The 23,337-nt window shown below is 39.2% G+C and overlaps 1 long non-coding RNA gene across 1 annotated transcript in view; it reads right to left on the bottom strand.

The window, feature by feature from the left end:
* Nucleotides 1-23,337, bottom strand: part of LOC141907689 (uncharacterized) — a 52,298-nt gene that overhangs the window by 23,326 nt on the left and 5,635 nt on the right. The window contains exon 2 of the long non-coding RNA XR_012619537.1: nt 5,477-5,542. This is a non-coding gene — a long non-coding RNA (uncharacterized LOC141907689). The remainder of the gene's footprint in view (nt 1-5,476; nt 5,543-23,337) is intronic.

Consider the following 23,337-nt stretch of genomic DNA (forward strand, 5'->3'; position numbering starts at 1 on the left):
TAAAGGTTATGGTTAGTAAGGCATGAAGTAATCTTGAACTTCAACAATTACTTGTTCTCTGTTGTATGTATACCGGTACTCTTCGTTTTTTGTTATTCCCTCGATAATCTTAGCGAGAGTTCGAAACGTCGTGTCTTTTGTTTCTAGCCTTTGATAAATATAATCAGTCTGTTGAACTTTGTTTAGAGTTGGTTTTAAACTTATTAACATGAGTAGTTTTACGACGGTAGGCACGACTGAAACATTTGCTGCTAATCGACTATACCTAACTCGCCAGTCGGTGAAATCATGTGACAACCATCACTCGTGCCGAATGAACTCCGATCCGACACGCAAATCTGTAATTGGCATCTACTTTTTATCCGGTTCTCGGTCTATATGGATGAAGAAATTTTCAGATAACGCGTCTCTCTCTTTCCCTCGAATAGTGATGGGCGTGTATGTGAAGACACCAACTGATTGGAGTTCCAGGGTTTTTTCATTACATAACGACTCGGTCGATGCATCGATCTCCTAAACATCATTAGCCGCTTTATATTCGCCAATCTTCCGTTTTTCCCCTCCCATACACATTTCACAATTCCTAGTTGCTTGCGAGATGGATATTCACAACGCAAATGGAACACGTCGACCGGTACAGGAGAAAGGAAATCAGGAGACGAACGGGGAACTCTTTTTTCCCAGGTGAATCAATCCGTAAACAATACGTTTCTCGTGTTTCTGACGCGAGATGCGAAAAACCAGTTTCGATAACATCACAGAAATATAAGACGGATCAGCAATTTCAGATTTCACGACGAGTTAGGCAAAAACTATCACATCGTCGTCGAGTTTTCGTGTGAATTCTTAAAAAACATTTTTTCCTCTACGTTTGTACAATTTTGCTATAAAAGAAATGGACGACTGAAATGAAAGAAAATGTATCGAAAACGTCGGAATATCGTGAGCGAAAACATCATTTGATGAATGTATTATTAGTTGAGTTGGTGGCACGTTTAAATCGCAATTTTTTTCTGTAGTATTTTGTGGTGTTTCTTTTTTCATTTAACCAAGTGGGATGAATTTTTGAATATTTTTCTCCACATGTCAGTAAAAACAATCCGTGAATATTAATACCCTAAGGTACAACCTGGTACTTTTTAACGAAATAGGAAACACCGTTATGCTTTGGTCATTTATTATGAGGTTACGCGCTGCCAGAGTTTGCCATTTCTCCCTAACAAAATAAAGAACATTTGCATCGACAAAAAATGCGACAGACGCCTAAGTTCATTTACTGATTAGGTGGCTACTTCACTCTAGAGAAAAGCGTTATTTTATTTCGCTCGGGTAAGATGGACCTATATATATATTTATATTCATGTTGATGGAGAAGATCTAGAAATTGTCGCGTGTTTTTCAAGAGTCTTAACCCGACGCTAATGCCATGTAAAACTCATTCAAACCTCGCAGTCTCTCCCCCAAGAGTATACTACCCTCGCTCAGCTCAGCTCAGCTGATCCGATTGATCGTAACCCAATAAAAAGATGAAAAGAGTCGAGAGCGGAAGCCAGTCGCGCATGTTACCATGAACACAAATAAAATCCCGTGACCTAAGTTACAGAAGGTTGCAATACGGCTTTGGTCGGTAACGCATACTGGCACAGTCACATCATCACTGACGACGTGGATCGAATCTTCATTGATCGAAATGAAACTTCTCCAGGAGCGCACTGTCTGACAGTCTGTGTTAGCGGCGCTCGATTTTTTTGCATAAAAGCATCGCTTGTGCCGTACTGGTTTCATAAAATGGAATTACCCGCTTCAAAGAACAATCGTGATCAGAAAACCGAGACCCGAACGTGATGATTTCGTGAGCAGAATGGCAGCAATAGATGTAACGATGTCAGATATTACACGAAGAACGTCTTTGTCAGTTTTTATCAACCCTACCCTTTAAGAGACGAATACTCCATGCATTATAATTTCACTGCGTTCACTTATTTTCCAAAGTGGCATATATATTCGTGATGCTGTCAAAACCAACTTTCTATACAAACATCAAAGCTAATTTAGCATTTCAATTTACAGCAAAAATGCATTTCTACGACTGAATTGAATAGTTGAGAGGGAATACGACCGCATCCATGACGGTAAATTACGATTAGTTAAAGAATTGCGTGGGGTGCCTTGGAATAGTAATGACTTTGAAAACGTCAAGTCGTAATGATGTATCAGTATACTGCGGTGGAAATGAATGAGTATAAACTAACGTATTAGTTAATTATGAACGTGGCTCGCGAGATGCGATGATACATTCGCGGCGATGTCTGCGCCGATAAATTGAAAATGGGACAGCACACACGACACTTGTTGATTACGAATCGTCACGCGAAATGCGAATAGTTCGTAACCAACGCATTCTGCCAGCCGTCGAGTACTTGAAACATAGCGGTGATGGTGAAAACTTCGAGTTTTCACTTTATTTCGCGCGAGGAGGAACATATCTAAATCCATCCATCAACTCTCTGCAGACTTCGTTTATCGGAGTTAGTCGGCTATTTGCGAACTTAGTCAGTTAGTCGAAACTTAAGTCCGGAAATAGTCGACCACGGGATGGAGAGCACGGTCGCTGTAGTTCGGACCTAGTTTCAAGATGACTGACACTGTGAAATGCGTTACGACCGGGGAGCGTTCGGTTGTTAGTTCCGACCACTGGTCGACTAGCTACGAAAAACGAAGTTCGCTCTGGTATTTGTTACTGGTTTTACGTCGTTTCTCTGCGATGGCGATGACAAACAAAGACGTCACGTGATAGGAAGAACTGACCGGTCCAAATACTCTGCCATAGACAATGAACGCTGATTGGCCTAAACTAACTGTGATGCTTGTACGATAACTGAATCGTTGCCTATATTTACAAATGAGGACGAACAAACGAATCGTGTTGTGTAAATGGAAGTTATACCGAATCGTTTATAAGCCGACACAAATGCGGCAGAAAATCAGCCCGCTCAGAATCAGCACTCACACACTCACACACACGAAGATCGATTCAACACGTCGGGCAGGTCCCCTGTGACCAAAACAAACACCGATTAATTTCCTACTTAATTCCTAAACGGGATATTATTCATCAACAAGACAAATGTACATCGTAATGCCGTCTGGCATCGCACGCAAAATACATTTCGACTTATTCGACATTCGGCCCGACTGGACGTTCGAACGTACGGCGGCTTAAGATCGAAATTATTGGCGAAAACAGTGGGACTATAGAGTCGAACAGGGGCAGGGGATACCTTCAAGTCAATATCACTTCAGAACAAGTCGCCATAATCATGAGCCATTAAATATTAAAATGCGTAAAATATTTACACAGTATTCACCGTGGGTTTGAGTGATATAATGGACGCAGAAATAATTCGTACGCGTTGCGCCGACCAAGGGTCAAGGTCAGGTAGATAGGAATGAAGGTGTCGAAAAAATTACCGGGGACAATCCAGAACGTCGAACATTAAAGAGTTGATATAGGTTACATAGTTACTGTATATAATCCTGATCAACGACACAAAATAGACGAACTAACACGTTTACGCTTTAAAGTTAAACGTACCTCAATTGTTTTAATGCTTTGCGTCAGCGTCCACGGATAGCATCACGCAGCATTGGTTTCATGCTCGACGCAGCGTCAGCGTTTCAAGAATGGACGATGAAACGCTGTTGCACCAACAGCGTCAATATCTAGCATAAATGCTACGTTGAGATATCATTGTTATCACCCGGGCGACGCTACGCAACCGCAACAAATGCGATTTCGGACGCTCAACATTGGCGAGTGCAACGACGCACTTCATACCGCTTCCCGCGACATGCACCGTTCTTATTTATATCACGATACAGAGACCAACCGGGAAAGCTTATCGAAATATATTTTTTACATTTATGACATTACACGGGAGTGTCCCGTGCGCGCATATATTCGATCTAATAATGGAAATCATGTCGTAATAATTGCAGAACCTAAATGGCTTCCCGGCCAGGTAATCAATTCTAAACGAGTTGCGATCGGTGCGTTCAAACAGCGCCCACAAACATCCATGATCGAATAATTAAAAAAAACTAGTGTGTCGCATATGGTAAAACAGTACGTAACGAGTTCTGGATGCGGCCGTAAACGCGCGCGGAACGAGGAATTTGCGATCCACACTTTCTGGACAGTTTTATATCGTAAACTTTCTTCACGCGTCATTGATCAACGTATCGATATTTTCATGGCCTTTCATCGGTTTTTCTGTCGTCGGAAAAGCAGTTTATCGTCCGGATCACGGAACCATAAACTTATCTCCGTGCATGGATTAACAGTAGGTTTTGCACACAAGAACCCGAATCGCGGAGCTGTGTGGATCATTCCGATTGAAAATCTCAACTCATGAATAAATACAATCCAGGATTTATTGACGTTTAATGGTAATGATGGATAAAATGGTTGCCGAACCGTTACCCTCTGTTAAGGCTACACATAATCCATAACACAGAGTTGATGATATTAACTTTCGGACTAGCCAGTCTGGAATTGGGCTTGTCAACTATACATTGTTGAATTCACGATATTACAGTGGAAAAAACGAGTTAATCTCTGGGTTACTAAACATTCAGTCACCTTATGGATTTACCGCGAAACATAATATCCGCAATAAAGTTCGCTCTTCTGACAGTTTACTCAAGAAGAAAGTCCATTGAGAATAAATCTATATTTCTTAAATTCCAGGTGCTGTGCCACGCTAACAGTTCTTTGTCTTTGATAGATAGTCTAAAAAAATAGAACCGAGCGTTGATCGCCTCCCGGAAGAGCTCCGGTAGGAATACTCCGCTCATTCGAGGTTCATTGAATCCAGTGGCAGTGACGGAGTTTCTCTTAAATTTAGATTTGGATTTATGTACGTCATTCTATATTCATCTATTCTTTTTATCAGTTCGTTGGCAGACGCATTATGGAGGGGTTAATTTCCCTGATTATGAACTAACTGGCCCATAATTCAGCCAACGCGTCATCGACTTAACAGAAAGATAAGACTCATTACGCCCACTAATTACAAGATTATTCTTCCAGTTGAACATTACGTGAACTTTGTAAACTGATCAACCGGTTACACGTAATAATATGTATCTATATGTATATATGGATAATTGTACATTATTCCCGACGCAGCTAATATTTTCGCTAATCTGTTAACCTAGTTAGAATTAATAGCTAATGAATATATAGCTTTAATATTTGAGTTATACAATCAGCGCTCTAACGAGCAACGTAATAAGGATTCTGTATCCTCGACTCGAGATACCCTTTCCAACGTGTAGAAAATCTGGTGTTTTCACGTGCTCTTGACTTAACACTTAAAGACAAGTGCTACTTATTGACTGAAACACGACTATGGCAGTGGTTGACGTGTATGTTTTTACACTGGGAATCGAAAACGAATTAAAAGGTTCTTACCTTAACTCGATCGCGTGTTTCTCGTACCCGATTCTAGCGTCCAATCACAAATGAAACAAAACGCATCTGAAATGAAATTTTAATGATTGTATTACAAAATGTGTTGTTTCAACTTTAATGGCGTTACAGATATAGACAGCTGTGCTTATAGCACATCTGTGGCAGGTGTAAATGTCAAGTCCCTGGAACTGCGTTTGACGTGAAAATACGACTCGACTGCATGTAGACATACACACCTCAAAAGTGTAATGTGAATGATGCCCGCTTGATTAATTTATCAGTAGAAGCGGATGGGCGGCGTCATGTTGCATACGGCCGTAATTTCTAAAAAAACGTCATGGGTCGAAATGCCTTCGATCGAGTCGCGTTAGGTCGCAGGTGTCGACCTAAGCAAACTACCGTCCGTCTTTTTCTATTCTTCCAGAAAGAAAAAAGATCATTTCGATCAATAATTCCAACGCTCTGTTCGAATACTAAAATAACCTAGTTATTTCGACGAACAGATATTTTTGTCGGTTACGAATCGGGAAAAGTTCACGTCACGGATCTCTAGAGATACGGGCTTAGTAGAATGTATTTGAAATTAGTTGCGATAGTTATTTTCTTTCATTAGCTTTTCACTTCGGGGATTCAAGAATCTCACATCGTACTCTCAGCGTCTCAACGACAGTCATCGATTCATTAATGATGGTGAACGTTGAGATTGTGGAACGATGCGTCATTCAACGTACACACACTCACAACGCATATCGAGCGGAAACTAAGAAAAACAAACACAAGAATTGAGTGTTGAAACGTTAAGAGTTGTACGGGCGAATGACACCGTTTCTCCATTATGGTGTCGCAGATCGAACTAACAGCGTAGAATCAAATGAAATGCTGAATTAGCGTTGGTCAAATGTGACATTGCAGCCATGCCATCGGTGCCATGTTACGCAGAAAGATCGTTGAGAATATTTTTGCTATCACTATTTGCGTATCAATGCATCGCAAATGGAATCGGGCTATAACGTGGGGCTGCCATTCGGTTCTTTCGCTATTTTCTTAAACACAATTCGAGGCGATTTGGCTATTGGTTATCGCGTGTATGAACGAACGTATTCCAACTATATTTATTTACTACTTTATATATATATATATATATATATATATATATATATATATATATATATATATATATATATATATATATATATATAATATATATATATATATATATATATATATATATATATATATATATATATATATATATATATATATATATATATATATATATATATATATATATATATATATATATATATATATATATACATATACAACGCAACGAAACTCAATATAGCTCAAGGAGTTAATCCACGCTCTAGAAATTTAGCCAATCTTTAAAAAAACACCCGCTTAGAAAACATCGCCGCTGGTCGACTGCTTAATAAATCACGTTTCTCCGAAATTGGCTCGGCTCGGCTGAGACGGACTTACGACGACGATAAAGACGGTAAATTTAGTTTCGTAAGCCATCGCCAGCCGTAATATCGTGAAAGGGATGAAAGAACACCGGACGCTTCTGAACATCGGAACATGTGTCATCCTATTACTCGTTCCATAAACATGTATCAGCTAAGGAGGATTGCCGACGGCATTTATTTGACACTCAGTTCTGTACATCGAAAAAGAACATCGGCTTCGACGTTAAGTCGTTTTCCGTTTGCATCCGGACGTGATTTCAAATTTCACCTTTTCATTCTAAATCCGTACGAGATCTGAAAGGAAATACCTCGAACTCGGAAGCACGAACAAGTTCAGAACAAGGAATCGAATGCCTCGATAAATATTTACAAAATCATCCTGCACGAAGAAAGCAACATCGATGAAAAAAGTTGTGCAATGAACCATTTTACAGTTGCTAGCCGCCATTTTGTTAGGGTACTTTTATCTTGTATTGTTGGGTCATTTTTCTCCTTTTTAAAAACTATTTGTGATGCGTGTTTTATCACATCTCATCTGTCCCTGGATGGATTTTGACAGTTTTTGCAACATTTAAACCGTGTGAATCTCTTTACAAATAAAAATGTCAATGCCTTACGAGATGAAGATACATATGTCGTGTGCGCGTGGGGATAGGTTCCTCTTTGGTAACATACCATTTAGATTATGATAAGCAAGTGCCTGGATACAAGAGAAAATGAGACGAAAAAATTGATATATTGTCTGACAATATCGCCATTGTACTGATGCAGTCACGTCCGAAATTGCACGACCGAGGTAAATAATGTCTGGGCTGGTGTGCCTGTTGGGAAATAAAATCAAAATACGTTGTGTCCCTTCAGACAGATTACTGTCGACTCTCTTCATCACTGGTTCGATATGAGAAATATTCGGTTAGTTCCCAGATGGAAATGGACAACTAATTACACCGTTCTCTGTCCCAGAAACCTTACAATTATTTTTGCCAAGAATGCTAGCGCACCTAGTGGATCCTCGCTTGCCACAAGTGGAATCTTCGATCGCGGCAGCAGTGTTGTCTGGTATTCATTACCCCGCATTTTGTGTTATACTGCTTTTCGAAATAAACTAATTTGCACCTTGATTCCTCACAGAAATATGCTGGCAAATACGCTGGTGCTTATCGGTATCCCCGAGTCAAACCCTCAATCGCAAACTGATGAATACGTCTCACCTGTAGTTGGTATTCGATCATACCTGAAATGAAGGGCTTTTTATTTTCCATTCTGTCGTAACGAGACGTCAAGTCACCGTTCACAGAAGCTTAATAAGACGCGATGACGACAAATTTTCTACTGATCATTCGATCCGCGTGAGTTTTTTTCCGGCGACTACATCGTCTTTTTACGTCGATGAGGTACGAAACAAGGCGAATAACATACACGATGTCGGTTTTTTGTCTCGGCGAAATGTTTCAGAAAATCAATATCGTTGGCGTCTGGTCTGCGATTTGTGCTTTGGGGGTAAATCAAACCGAAATCAAAGCGTGGCATTTAAAAACTAGTTGTTTTCCATCGAGTTAAACGAATACGTGTACACGTAATTTGTCCTTTCGCAGCCCACGACACCATATACCCATCTACATGGACAATAGCTTGTAGATGTACAGGTTAAAGATTTTTTGCATCGACCCGATCGAATCATACATTGATGGAGGAGAATTCCCACATCTGAATCGTTAACGGGATACATATGTACACTATTTAAGATATACACATGTCTGACTTGATAAACTTACATCTCGGCTCTCGTCTGTGACTTAATTAGACGTAGAGTCTCAGAAAAACTCATTACATCAAACAGCAACGCGCATTTCTATATACGACAAGAGCTGTTCTTCGGTTGTTGGTTGACATTTAGAGGCACACATAATATATTGTTATATAATATCTTGTAATATAATAATTTTTCATAGGCTTTTCCTTTATAGAAAAAAAGTTAGATTTCCATCTTTTGCCGGCGTTCCGAAAAGGCGGCGTCTTTCTCCCTACGAAAGCGTGGTTATATATCGGCGACGGAGAGCCTACATAATGCGATACTTCGATACGGATAGATTGCACCCTTTAGGGATACGCTTGCATTAGATAACATCTCTGGCAAAATAATAACAAAAGCAAAGGGGAAATTAGTGATGGTAATGTGAGCTTTAAGCAGACAACGGGAACGCCGCCAGTTGGGTATTCACCATAGACACATCTTACAATTCATATGCCTTCATATACATCATTTTCCACGTCGATATTTGTACGTATTAGAAAAAAGCGTCCAAGCAGAAGAAATTCGAACAGCGACAGGTGTTTTCAGTTTCAAAATATTGAAAATGACTTCTCGCATTACCCCGTTCACCTAAATCAAGTGTTTTTATGTACATATTTCTATGCATTTTCATACGGCTTCAAACACATGACATATCCAATAAAACGAGGCTATATGAAGAATAACAGATATTCTGTAATCAATCCCTTTCAATTGAGCCGAACGTAAGAACCGTCCGGTAAATACTCACGACATCTATAGCAAAAGTTTGTGTTAAAAATACTGTCATTTTTAGATGTATCCTGCTGATTGTTGTTGTCTTCTCCTATGAAGTCATCGAGATTAGATTTTAGCAAAGCTTTATTTTTTTCTAGTATGCTTTCTAGATATTTTGATCGATAGAGGCGTGCATACTTTTTTCAATAGCGACTCCTTTATCATTGTCGTGTACCAAGCCCTCTCCATCGTCCATTGTAAGAAGCCGAAAATGGCTCAACAATCTCAAAAAAGCTCAACAATCCATATGAAAATAAGTTTTAACTAGCGATTTTGCGTTTTCCAGTACCGTGGAGAAAGGTCAGTAAATGCCAGTGTGAGTGACTGTATGTCACTGACATTAGAGAGAGTCATCTAAAAAATACCTTGTTCAAATAATCGGTTACTTGCTAAAGAGTTCTAGCGCTGAAAATGATGTTCGCTGATGGCGAAACAAAAAAACATTCCCAGCCTATTTCTAATGAACGACTCAATGCAATTGTATTTCTGTTTGATATCGTTTCAGGGATCGACAAAAACCCTAAACCTGTCGCGATAATGAAAAAAAAATACCTTAGCAAACATTCGCCGGTTATCAGGAAGGGATCCCGTAGATTTAAAAAAAAAAACAAATACACTCATTTTGATATTTGGAGCAAACAAATTCAAGAACGTTTATTTTTTTCAAATAAGTTACGGTTATATAACTGAAATAGGCGATCGTTACGGCTATCAGTTTGAACATGTAGTCAGTATAGTTCTCCTACCTTTACCTTGATTGCATTGTCGTTTACGGTAACAAATCGTTTCTAACGATTAATCCCTCTAAATGTCAACCACGTTATACACGAACGGTTTAAAATAATTCTCCATTGTATTCACTAAGAAGCTCGATGCACGTTATAGCTTCAGGATGGGAACTGACTTCCTCGGAGCTTGGAGTAATTCAGTCTGATTACTCCAAGCTCGGAGCAAGCCTTCCAAATGCGGGATATAATATTACGTAATCTCTAGGCAACAATTTTTTTCCCGGCGCCGAGACCCGAACTCGCCGCATGCGCGCTGTGATTGTAAATCATAATCGCTTAGGTCTTTAAAATTTGAAGCCGAATACAAATAACTAGATCTTGATTGAAACAGCGATATCCATTGTAATCAAAACTCATAATCGACTTCAATGACGAGAAATTCATCTTTTGATCTTCCGTATAATAAGACATGTAAATCTATGGAATTACACAGAATTTTTCACAGACGCCGGTGCTTTGACATTAATGACAATTTTCTTTTTCAGAGCCAGAGGTATTCCATAACTTTCGTCGCCTGCAGCCAACAAAAGAAATAGGTTTCCCGTCGGAGCTCAGACTACCGACACAGCGCACGCGCGCCATTTTAAACAGTCAATAAATTGGCAAATGCAACAAAGACTGAAAATAGCCTCGACATTAAAGCCAGAATATACATGCATTCGGTGTCGGTTATCAAGGATAAAATGTCAAAGATTAGGTTCAAGAACATCAAAGTCAATTTGATCTGGCATAAATGCACCCTGTCCATTATTCACTAAAAAGAAGCTCGCGAAGGCGTTTGCAGAGCTGGTAGTTTCTTTATAAACCGTGAAGTCAATAAAGCAATCACAATGAACCTCTTAGTGCAAATGTAACTGCTTTATTTCACGGTTACTTTTTATCTATATGGTAATTCCTTTTTGATTAAAATGTGAGAAAAAACCCGCAGCGTCAGCTAAATTTCGATATTTGATGTGATTATGTGTCTATAGTTCCTTTTCGTGCGGGGAATACTGCAACTTATTCCTGATGTGAAAATGGAGTTCGTAATATCTACACGCGTAGTGGACGACAGTCTTGTTACTTCTTCAAATAACGTATTTTTTGAGCTTATCGATATTTCGATACAAACACCTCGCAAAATGTCATCGACTGTTTACATTTTAAAAGCGAGACGAGCTCTTTGAAGATGGAACTTCGTCGCCTAGAGCCCAAACAACGATTGATGGCATCGGCATATTAAAACTAACTTGGTGCGTTCCATCTTTCGAGGTGCTGTAGGCGCTGCAGGCAATCACGCCATCGCAATCAAATTGATTAGATCGAATTTTTTTCAGAAGCAAATTTCATCGTTACAAAAAAGAAATCATATGCTACGTTTTTGTTGTGGTTCATCGTTTCTTTCAATTCCTTGCGAAATAATTGTCTATATCGACGGATCAGACGCCTTAAACAACTTAAGGTGAAACTAGGCTTCCAGTCGACATAGAAAACATGGTTTCCCCCTTTCCAGAATAAGCAGGGCTCATTTTGTAATATTATCTACTAACAACGCATACATGATCGACAAAGGCGGCATCTACTTGCCCTTGAATCAAGAAAGCTGCACCTTTTTCTTCTTCTCCAAGACTTCACTTTTTGTGTACGCCTTCGCAACACACGACAAGTTATTACATTATAGATTTCCCGAGGGTCCTTACAGTAAAAGGGGGATGAGCATTTCATTCGGATACAGTTATAAGTCTATTCGCTCGCCTCAAATCGCCTTGATAAGATCTCTATCAATATATATATATATTTTAACGAGCACATTCTACTTGAATATCTGCACCTTCCCTTTTAAGTCCTTGTAAAAATCTAGCCGAGGGATGTCGTGGAAAATGATCCCAGTATCTTTATAATTCATAAGACATTAGAATAGCGCTGTTATTCGTATTTGTCAATTCTATTTCTATCTTTACATCACTGGGATAGGGTAACACTTGGTATTTAGATCTATCTTCAGTTTGCCAACTAAACGTGGTCGCTAAAATGATTTATTTCGACCGTGTTTATGTTTATGAACTCCGTTATCGACGTTTCATACTTTGCAACAGGAGCTAACGGTATATATTATTACACTAATGACCTTTACGACTCTGTATGAAGCTTATCGGAGTATCTGCAATGGTCGAGATTGACTGAACCAAAAAAAAACTTGCGGGTAACTGATCCCTTTAAGCTGATCAGTGTCGATAATATTCTGTCTATCGATCGCCAACGACGTTATACACCATATAAACAAAAGGATGATGGGCGGTGGATATAGACAAGAGAACCGACCGAGATGTCTGCAGAGTTTTATACGGATATATTGTTCAAAAATCGATGCGTTTTTCCTCTTAGAAAGAAAGGAACTAATGGTAACAACATATAGAGATTGATTTAATGACGGGGACTGATATGCAAATGAAAGTAACATAGTTAATCGGGCATATCTAAAGTAATGCATCTAAAGCTACTGTTTAAAAAAAGAACGTTGAACGAATTGGGGAGGGTGAAAAGTTTTCTAAACGAATTTCGGAAATCGAAACGAAGCAAATGAATATTGATGCGCTGATAAATACTTTACGTAAAGCGGAACGTCGAATGAAAGTAAATTAATATTGAAGATTGATAATAACTTCGTCATCGCGAGGCAAGCAAAATGCGAAGACGGATTCTACCGCAAATTTTCGGTGTGTGGTAGATTGACGATGCTTTAAAATCAAGTCAATTCAGTCGGTGGCGGTGCCATGATATGCCGTGTCTGCTTTTTCACAGTTGAGTTGATTTACCCTGGAGGGAAAAGTTCTCGCTACGTTTCTTTAATTGGTAATAATAGCATTTGCGGGTTGAGCTAAATAGGTACGATTCGCCGGTTGTTTTGTTGCGTGGTGAACTACTCTGGGGAACAAGAACCAGCTCGTAAATGGATATTGATGCGAGGCGATTTCCTCGGAATTCAGGCGCCGACCGGACGCGCTGTGGAAAAATACGGTCCGGACTATTTACCACGAAGCATCAAAGCAATCATCTGTGAAAAAAGCGGTCGGCTATAGACTTTATGACCGAGGCTGCTATGCGATACAGCAACACGGTTTTCAACGTGAAATTGCCTAAATTTGATTTGCAGTCACAATCTTCAAACATTTCTCGCTCATGACGCATCTCCTCGATGTCGACTGATAGGTAATTGTATCGCGTTTACCCGCGTATATTGGTAGTTTCGCAGTATCATATTCCATATTAGTCGTTGTGTGGTCATATATTAGCGTCAAAACCAGGAAACGCTTCCTCTGAGGTATCGCTATACTTCAAAGTAAAATTCAAACCATCATATAAATTACAATCTGCGGCAAAACCCGGCACCGTTCCCCAATCTCTCCTCGATGCGATGGTTGGAATTTTTCACCACACATTATAGATTTAATATTTCGCTACCCAATCTCAATAGCTTCATCGAGAAAGAGAGAGAGTGATATTTTTAAGATCGGAAAAGTGGATCTCAGATTACCGTCGTGCAGACATCGGATTTTTGGAGCTAATCCGTGTGTGCGCATTCGAAGATTGCTGTGGTTCTCATAAAAAGTATTAAACTGCATCAAATGTCGTATCACCCCATTTTTCAATTTTTAAGGAAATTATCTGTGCACACGCAAACATACGCTGCGGATGTTTGCGTGCTGAAAATCACATCGAGCCATAAACGCATTAAGTGTAGATCAGGGGAATACATTAGAACGCGGTGAACTTGAATTTAAATGGATTTACGAATCTGAAGGAAAATTAAAAAGCACTGATTCTACAATAATTGGTTGGTATCGATTGGTAGAATCAAACTGAAACGAAAGAAAAGGAATGAACATCGTGTTCATTGAATTCTTGTTTCGATGTATCGAATTGCATTTCAATGATATCGATAGCATTGTTTTTTCCATACTCGGGTAGATTACGGGCAACGTTGTATGTAACTGATGATAGAATATTTCAAAATCGATGAAAGTTCAATTACAGCCCGGCATACAAAGCACTGGTATACGTATACCTTTTAAAGGTCACGGTATTCGAATGAATATACTTTGCGAAACAAGACGCTCTCTTTCTGAAGACAAATAAGACTTTAAAAAAATCAACTTCAAAAAGGCTTCAACTGTTTCCTGAAATATATTCCAGTCCAAGGTGTCTGTTTTCACGTTCCGTTGATGAAATTTTTCTTTCAAAGGTGCAACAATTTGTAATTTGTTTGTACACTAGAAATCTCGCCTGGGGAAATTATGTAATTACAGCACGGTGTGGATAGAAATTCGCTTCGGCATTCCAGAAGGTTCCCGATTTTAGCCACTCGCGTGCATTAAATCATAACCTCAGGTGATATAATAATGAAGACGAGAGCTGCCCTAGAATCAGCCTGCCGCGTGCTCGAGGTGTCCAAATTTAATCCAGACTAGCCACCTGTGTACGTCGCATACAGACGCCCTTGGTGACGCCCTCGAATCGGCCTTGACATGTTTTAGCTAACTTGCACGTGACGTCACAAGCATCAATTTGAGACCCAACTTTGAAGAAAACAGTCAGTCAAACAATAATCTTGAAGACTATTCTTAAAATTATAATTTTAAAATCATCAGATCTGGTACGTACAGTAGACCTGCAGTGTGGGCGACAGTTTCCGCCAACGTTATGTTCGTCAAATAGAAAATATTTTTAGTTGCCAGACCATAAAATAATTTGAGTTGGTATATCATTGGCTGATCGTCAGACAGCAAATTCATGACGTTGTTTTTCAAATGATCCCTACGCGTAATTTCAGCATGAACTGAGATTGAATCATTTGCCTACCAAATAAACGCTTCGAAACGCGCAGAAAATAATATGATTGAGAGCAATTCTAAATATATTTCCGTTCTGATTTATCGCAAATTAAATCCGCCAGCGTATTTGATCAAGCCAACGCGACAGACTTTTCATTTATTATTTTCTGTCGATGGGTTTTGACGTGATTTTCATGGCGAGTGAGAGAAAGAGAGACTGCAGAGCGCGAACGGATCGTCGTACGTAGCCTGCGGTAGAACGAGCTGAAACCACCATTGGAATCTAATAATCCATAATATGTTTCCACGGATTCAGAATTGGTGACATGCTGAACGATAGATATACATGTACCATCAATTTCAAGATTGAAATTGGTTTGAATAAATAAGGACCGTATCTGTGCGTGCGCGTGTGTGTGTAGTGATGGCAAGGTAAAAGCGATTCAATTATTACCTATATCTCCTCGCCCATACGCTCCCACCACAATTCTAATTTATATCCAAACTCCGAAGAGACAGTGAATTGCTAGTTGCCCGCCTCTCTCATCAGGAAGCGTATCGATGATACGTACGTGAGTTCTCGAATAACGTGGTAATCGACCGTGTATTTATATGTCGTACTCGGAAACAGTTAGATTGTTATATAAGATACGAGATGAATTTCGCATTTGATGATCGAAAATCTTCCGGAGTTGACGCGAATATAATAACAGCGGTAGAGATATTCTTAGTCGGTCGTGGCGACTTTGGACCGACAGGAAATAAGACTTAATAACCAGATGAAAATTCCGCACAGCATATCGATCGCCGAAGCGTGTTACCTCATCGCATCTTTCATGATGTAATTTCGCGAGATTCACCTTTTGTTAAAAGATGATATTTCGAAATTCATCCGAGAATTCGATTCCTGCGTAAAAACTTACGTAATTCAGATAACTTCAGGCAATTCATTCACGCTATAACTCATTAATTTTGTTCTTCCGCCAAATAAAATGATATCGATATCACGAGCCCTGTAATTATTACTTTCGGGACATTTGTTATCAAATAATGCGACAAGCGTTGACGGTTTGATTCAGCCGTTGATAGATTATCAATTTTTGAAATGTTGCAATATTTCGATTTGTCATATGGGTGGATCAAAAATATCTAGCGGGAATCGGAACCCGGTGGGCATAGATAATTAATCGTATTATATTGAAATTACTTTTTCTACGTTGCTTACTCTGCTGTATAAAGTATCCTTTGATTCGCGTAAAATGGCGTTCAAAAAGAAATTCCACGTCTTCAAAGAAAACGATTTTAAACGGCAAATAATGATTAAGTATTTTTCAAAGGAATGAGCTCGCACGCATCTTCTTTGATGATCTATAGGTTTTTCATTCGGAAGAAATGGATCAACATAATATCCTATTTTTCGTGCAAGCGAACTCGTGATTAATATATTACATTTCAAAGTACGAGTTATGGAAGCACGATGCCCATCGTCTGTACGATCTATCACAACGGTTTCCGGTGACGATAAAACCTATATATAATATCAGTGACTCAACACGTCGCATCCATCGTAAGATGCTAAACTATCAGAGGACGACATTAATGTCGTCGACAAAGCATTCTCTAATAATACCACGTCTGAACGTTAATGAATTTTGACATTTGTCTCCATCCGTGTCTGCCCATTGAGCATCGGATAGCTTATACAAGTTTATAGAAGCTGAGACATTTACGTGTAAGTGTATTGTGTTACTTGCTCAGATAGTACAAGTACTGGACTTGTTATAGATAAGATAAATACCTAAAGCAGATGAGATGTCAGCGAGTCATCGTACTTAGGCTTTATATCGTTCGGCGTCGCTTTGACTGAAGTGCACGAAATGTACAGATATAACTGTAGCAGCGGCAGCGCTTTGAGAAACGATGTCAAAGCAATTTGTCACTGGGCATCTTCTCTCCCGATACAAATTGACTGCGACAACGGGGAAAACTGTGCCTGATCGTCAACTGACGGGATTGACAAATAATTCATAACTGCACACGCGATAATCAGCAACAGAGTCTTCAATTGTGCACAGCATTATTAATTATTAAACTGATTCCGCCGTGCGATGGAATCGATTTTCCGCTTTGTAATTGAAAGTTCAAAATAATTTCCAAACTGATGGCTTGATTGAAATAATTTCGTGTAAAATGGCGTCCGATTCGCGCGATGGATCATTTCTAGGTAGAACATCTGCATCGTATTTACAGGAATAGAGAGCCGTTATTCAGAGTGATAAAACGATGTGCAAGTTTTGAGCCTTTTGCTATTGTGGAAAATGAAAACTATTGCCTGATTAGTCTACGATATAGAATTAGAATGAATCGTATATGGAAAATACAGCGAAAACCAAATTATTTGTTGTCTCTTCGTCGACATATACTCACTACCATATAGATTCATTCAAGTAGCCTTTTTTTCAATCTTCGAACAAGACCGAAACCAATTTGGCATCAGTAGGAAAAGCAATTCGTCTCAGAAAAGCTAAGTAGTTTTGCCACTTTTGTCGTACGACTGGTAGATAATTGTCGACGGGCATATGGCTAAGTAGTGGCAGTTATCGCTTGTCTATGGCTGAGATTAACGCCGAAACAGTGGCCCGTTAATGTGCCGACACTGGAGTTTGGACATGAATACAGATGTGTTAGTGTCAACGGTTGATATATGTCTGCCAAGTCACACATAAATCACTGAGAGAAATTAGTGGGAACTACCGCATTGACCACTACAACACCGGTACATTATTCTAAGTTGAAAACTCGAAGCAGATCATGCGCATCTTGATTATATTTTCAACTAGATATTTACAGATACCATGGATTTTAAGGGAAATAAAGTGAAAATGAATTTAATGACGCATACAATCGAAACTATATGATTGGTTATACAAATATAATGGAAGGAAAGATATTTGTACTATGCAAATACCAGTCCTGAAACGTGTATTTCATGCAGATATTGACATATTCCCCGTTTCGAAACATTAAATAAAATGCCGTTTTCCCAGTGAAAACCATACATCACGCGCAGTCCAATCTTCAACAGCAAACTGTTGATAAAACAATTTATTAACCATGTAAATAGATGTAGTGAAAAGGTGGTAGTCCTTAACGGCAATATGCGCCGCCTTCGGTCAACAACAACCAACGCCGATCTCGTTTTCTTCGATTGTAAACTGTAGACATATACAGACAGCCATTTCTCGCATCTGTTATCGTTCGATCATCACAAACCAACGTTCAAAACTCACTCGCGATTGAACCGCGGAGAATGGGATAACGAATTTGATAAATCATTAACATCGATGTATTTACGAGCGTAAACCGATAAATTAAGAGTTCAAAAGTGGATATGGCTGAGCAGAACTGCCCATACATTGCTAATGTTCGTTTTCTCGGTTTTTATATTCAATTTCTTGGCGTTCATACCACCAAATTCTAACGCATCAACTAAATAGATAAAAATTTCGATCGCAAGTTCGATAAGGGGCCTGTCCTGGCGCTGGCGGAAGAACACGTTACATGGCAGTCATCACTCTGGCGTAATACTGCGACGAAACGAAAAAGAAATAGACGGAAAGATTTTTTCAATGCTCGTTATACGTCGTTGTTTTTCACCAGTCGACCGGGAATGACGCAACTCGCGTCGTCTTCGCTCAATACGTAAAAAACCCCAACAAAAACAATTGCAGCGCATACCCGGAAAGTGATCAGCGATATGTAAACTCTCTCGGCAGGCTCATCACCGTCATTTGTCTGTCATCCTCAATTTGAACACGAGACACACCCATCATTAACTAAATTGGCATAAACGAGACGTGTTCCAGCCGTTTGTGTCAATCACTACGCTCAGAAGAGTAAATGTCACTTCAGAAACTGGAAAAGTCAAACGTTCGACTTTTCAGAAAGTCTATAAAAAATCTTCATAATGATTCGTTCATATAAGCCGTGCCTCGTGCGACATCTAAAAGTCGGTGACATTTAGTTTTACGATAAATTTACGATAAACTATGACTATCGATTAATAAGATATAGTTGGTAGAAATACGAACACATTTATAGTATACATGGATAGATATTCAATTTATAAATGTCATGTTTTAGTGTTTCGTCGTAAAATGTCACAGGCCGTGTCGAAACATTCATCATGAATGTTTTGAAATCGACATTGTAAATATCATCTCCATGATTTCAATGTTGAACACTAAAAAAACAAACATTTACGGTTATTTGTCGACATGGGGGGATATGAGACATCCGATCGATTTGTTATTCGCAATTGTTTTGAAACCTTGTTTGTCTCGGGAATTAGACAGCCTACGGCCTTTTGAATTCTACGTCAGACGCTACGTATTAAAAGCTTTCTGGGGTTAATTTCTTACTGCCTTTTCAAATGGTAATTGATAATCTTTCATACTGAAAGTCATGAGTTATTTTTGGGATATCACCAGGAAAATGATCGGTTACTTCTTCCGAATGAAATACAACGCCAATGAACCGTGGTTGCAACACCCGGTGGCAACGCAATTCTACGAGTAAGGTTCCAAACTCTCCAGAATGGAGATGAGGGTTAACTTCCATAATTATCGGTTAGAGCTCGACCCCAGAGTTGTATTTACTGTTGACGATTTAATTTAAGACTCAAACTAGCTTCACACTATCTTGATTCGATTAACGCAAATGTCTGGCAACTCAAACTGTGCAATTGGCTCCAGTTTGCCAAAACAAATCAGCATCAAGTGTCCAGTGCGCCAGATTCAAAAGAAAATCAGAAGTTGGTCATTACCATTTGATCATAACTTTGTATTCTGGAACTGGACCCTGTGGATTATAGAGGCACATATTAGCATTCCAACGGCATATAACACGACAAGACAAACGAACACGTCCGTAAGAAGCGCGTCATCGCAGAGGATATATGCAAACTAGTCTCAATCAACACCAAGGCATTTATTCTGTTTGAGCTGTAGAAATTGAAGGTCATCTTAATTTGAGACATTACTTTGAATAATAGATGGCAAATTGAAGAAGGCAGGACTCGTCTGGCTACGACGACTAGTGTGTGATATAGCGATATATGATGGCTGAAGCTCAGCGTATATTTTCTAAGTACGACAGAACTAAATTCAACTGATAAGTCTTAGAGATAAAAGCATTGGGAAAGAAGAGATAATTACAGATAATTACAGAAATCAGATACAAGAAATCAGAGTGAAAAGCCCCACTCATCAAGATTGAATTTGCATTGGCAAATTTCTTTCCAGTAATTACCACTTTGGATTGCACGTTAAACTAACACTACGGGGCCAGTTTCGAGGAAAAGTTCTAAATTGTTTTGAATTTCTATACCAAATCGGTTTAGGACTTGAAACGTATTTGTGAGACGGAAGAACTGATTCATTTGACGGAAACGAACTAAACTATACGTATGAACGATAACGGTCAATGTAGGCTATGTAAGTGTGTCTGGTGAAAGATCCCATCGTCGCACGATGTTATCACCTAATTACTCGCGAGGGACCGTCTGATACATACACGTTCAGACTCCGAATGCTGCCAATCGTCGCGTTAAAAATACGCTCTATCTAACGGTTTTACCAGTACTTTCTACTTATTGTTTTTCTTAATAGTTGCTGTCATGTACTGAACCTGAATGCCTTCTTTCACGGAGCAATTCTTTCTTTTGCCAAGTACCTTGTCGTTCGCAATCACGTCGAAAGAATTACAGTTCAACATTCTTTTGCCGGTTCAAATTTCCCCAGTCATCACCCTGACGGCTTGTGACATTAATGCCACTTAAGCCGTTCGATGGTGCAGTCTCACGACTACGCGGCACCACGCTATGTCGCAAATGGTACGAGCTTACAGTAGGTAGACATTAGCTTAACAACTTGTAATTTGTGTAGTTTCGAAGCGTAAAGATGTACACATTACCTACTACTAACGCGTGGTAATAAGCACGCGTGCAGTGGTCGTATCCGAGCATACCTGATGAGGGTAGTTTCGCTTTATTGCGCGCGGCTAAAGAATTTGTATGACCCGGTGAATAGGTGCTTCACATTTTCTCCGTTATTTTTCTTCGCACAAACAACGTCAATAGATAACACCGACTTGTACACTTTTTTTCTCGAATTTCATTTTGCGTTAAGCCCAATTTTAGATAAAAGCTATATTGAAAAGCTTCAGATAATCAGCATGAAATATAGACCCATGCGAGAACTAAAGAGAGCCGTGAATGCGTTGATAAAACCAGTTATACTATCCGCGATGGTAATCATAAACCTCGTTATTCAATGTCATATTATAGACACAGTTTGTTGATTACTGTTAATTTTTGCTGATGTAATTTGACTATCGATGCATATGCGACAAAAGGCTGCGTCGTCGCGTATGAATCGGTTATTAAATTTCACGTTTCAGTCGGCTTGATATGCAAACTAGGCGCGTAAAATTTCGGCAAATTTCGATTCACAAAAGAAGGCAGGTCCCTCACAATTAAATGACTAACTCTTATTAAGCACGTTAAAATTTCTGCTTCTCCTGGTTTCCCGAACGTGACTTGTGATTTCATTGCCATTCATTTTCGATCTAGTCAAAGTATATACAGAACTGTATAAGCCAGGGTTTATCGCCAACAAGTTATCGTTGAACCTCAATAGTTACGAAGGCATGGATGCCTGGGTTAGAATCCTAATAATGGCGGAGGTTTTCCCCATAATCTCTACCAACTAGCAATCATCGAAAATGTGCTGATAATGCCTTGTTATAATGCCTATCTTTTATGTAATTTACGGCGTAAGACTTAGTTGAATTTCATCGAAAATTCCGCATTTTAATAAGAAACTGAGTATTTGCCTGGTGGCTATTCTAATTTTTGCTCATCCATTATGATCTCGAGCGAATATGTCACCGACGACGTCGAGGTCTAAAGAGTTGCTGGTGGGTAAACCTCGTGGAAACTGACGCGCCCGTGTTTTCTTTGTGCCAAAGCTACAACCACCGATCTAAATTGAAAATAGAATTTAATTATTATCTGTTCTTGCCAGATGAAAAGATTTCTCCTCAGTGATGTTCGGTCGCATAAGACGTAGCAAACAGGTTTATTAGCTTAGGTAAAATGAGCCCAGTCTGTCTTTGAAGATTTTCTTCTTATTGTGGCAATTGCAGCATTCTTACCGAGCGATTACGAATTGTAGGCCGAAAAACATAGAACATGTTCAATTAGAATATTAGTTCTAAGGAGTAATCAGGACGCTAATCGACTTCAAAAGATCTATCGGAAACTTTCTTAATGAATCCCATGATCTTCTCGATGTCATCCATTTTGTGACATAGTATAGAATAGAGGCTGATTGGCTGCTCATTTTATGGGAGCAATAACAAAACAAAAAAAATTTAAAATCCCTAATGCACAGATTCAGTTTTCAGTACTTTCGAATCTATTTCGAAGTATCAAATTCTTTGTGAAGATTTAAGAAGAAAACTATATCATCATTCAGATCAAAGAAGTAATACTGAATGAACTTAATTCCATTCAGGCAAACCGTTCATTGGGATGTTAAGAAACAAATACAATATATTTCGAAGAACGACTTTTTTCTCCAGGACTGTGGGTTTATCTTGTTTCATATTTTCCAGATGTAAAAAACTTGCAACTAGCTTCTGATAAAGCTCATCCAGGGGTTATCTGCAGAACCGACTATACTCAAGTTTCACGCCTTTCTATTGCAAGAATAGAGAATATTTAACTTACACAGAATAACGTCATTACGAATGTTCTTTCGTGTTGTCGCGTTATTTTCGTTATGTCTACTTTTGTCGCCCTTATCTACGTATCTCTGATTTTTTCCCGTCTGGCCCAAATCAGCCACCATACGAATCTGAGATTCAAATTGTTTGCGAACGTTCATCGCAGCATTAGTTCGTTCACCAGCCACACATTCGTGTTCCCAGACGCAGACCTAGACGGCTACTGTGGTCTCGTCCATAAATGTAATTATCGGTAACGACTACCAAGGAACAACAAGAAGCCTTCAACAAACACTTCAAAAGGAGCATTTGCGATTTACTGTAAGTAGTGTACGTACAGAGTGCCAGGTAGAGTATGGAAAGGTGCGATGTAGTGGCGAGAGGAGCTGGAATCGGCAGAAACATCATTTTCATATTCTTGAAGCCTGACATATTG

This window comes from Tubulanus polymorphus, chromosome 6 (genome assembly GCF_964204645.1).
Source record: "Tubulanus polymorphus chromosome 6, tnTubPoly1.2, whole genome shotgun sequence".
In the NCBI taxonomy this organism is placed as follows: domain Eukaryota; kingdom Metazoa; phylum Nemertea; class Palaeonemertea; order Tubulaniformes; family Tubulanidae; genus Tubulanus; species Tubulanus polymorphus.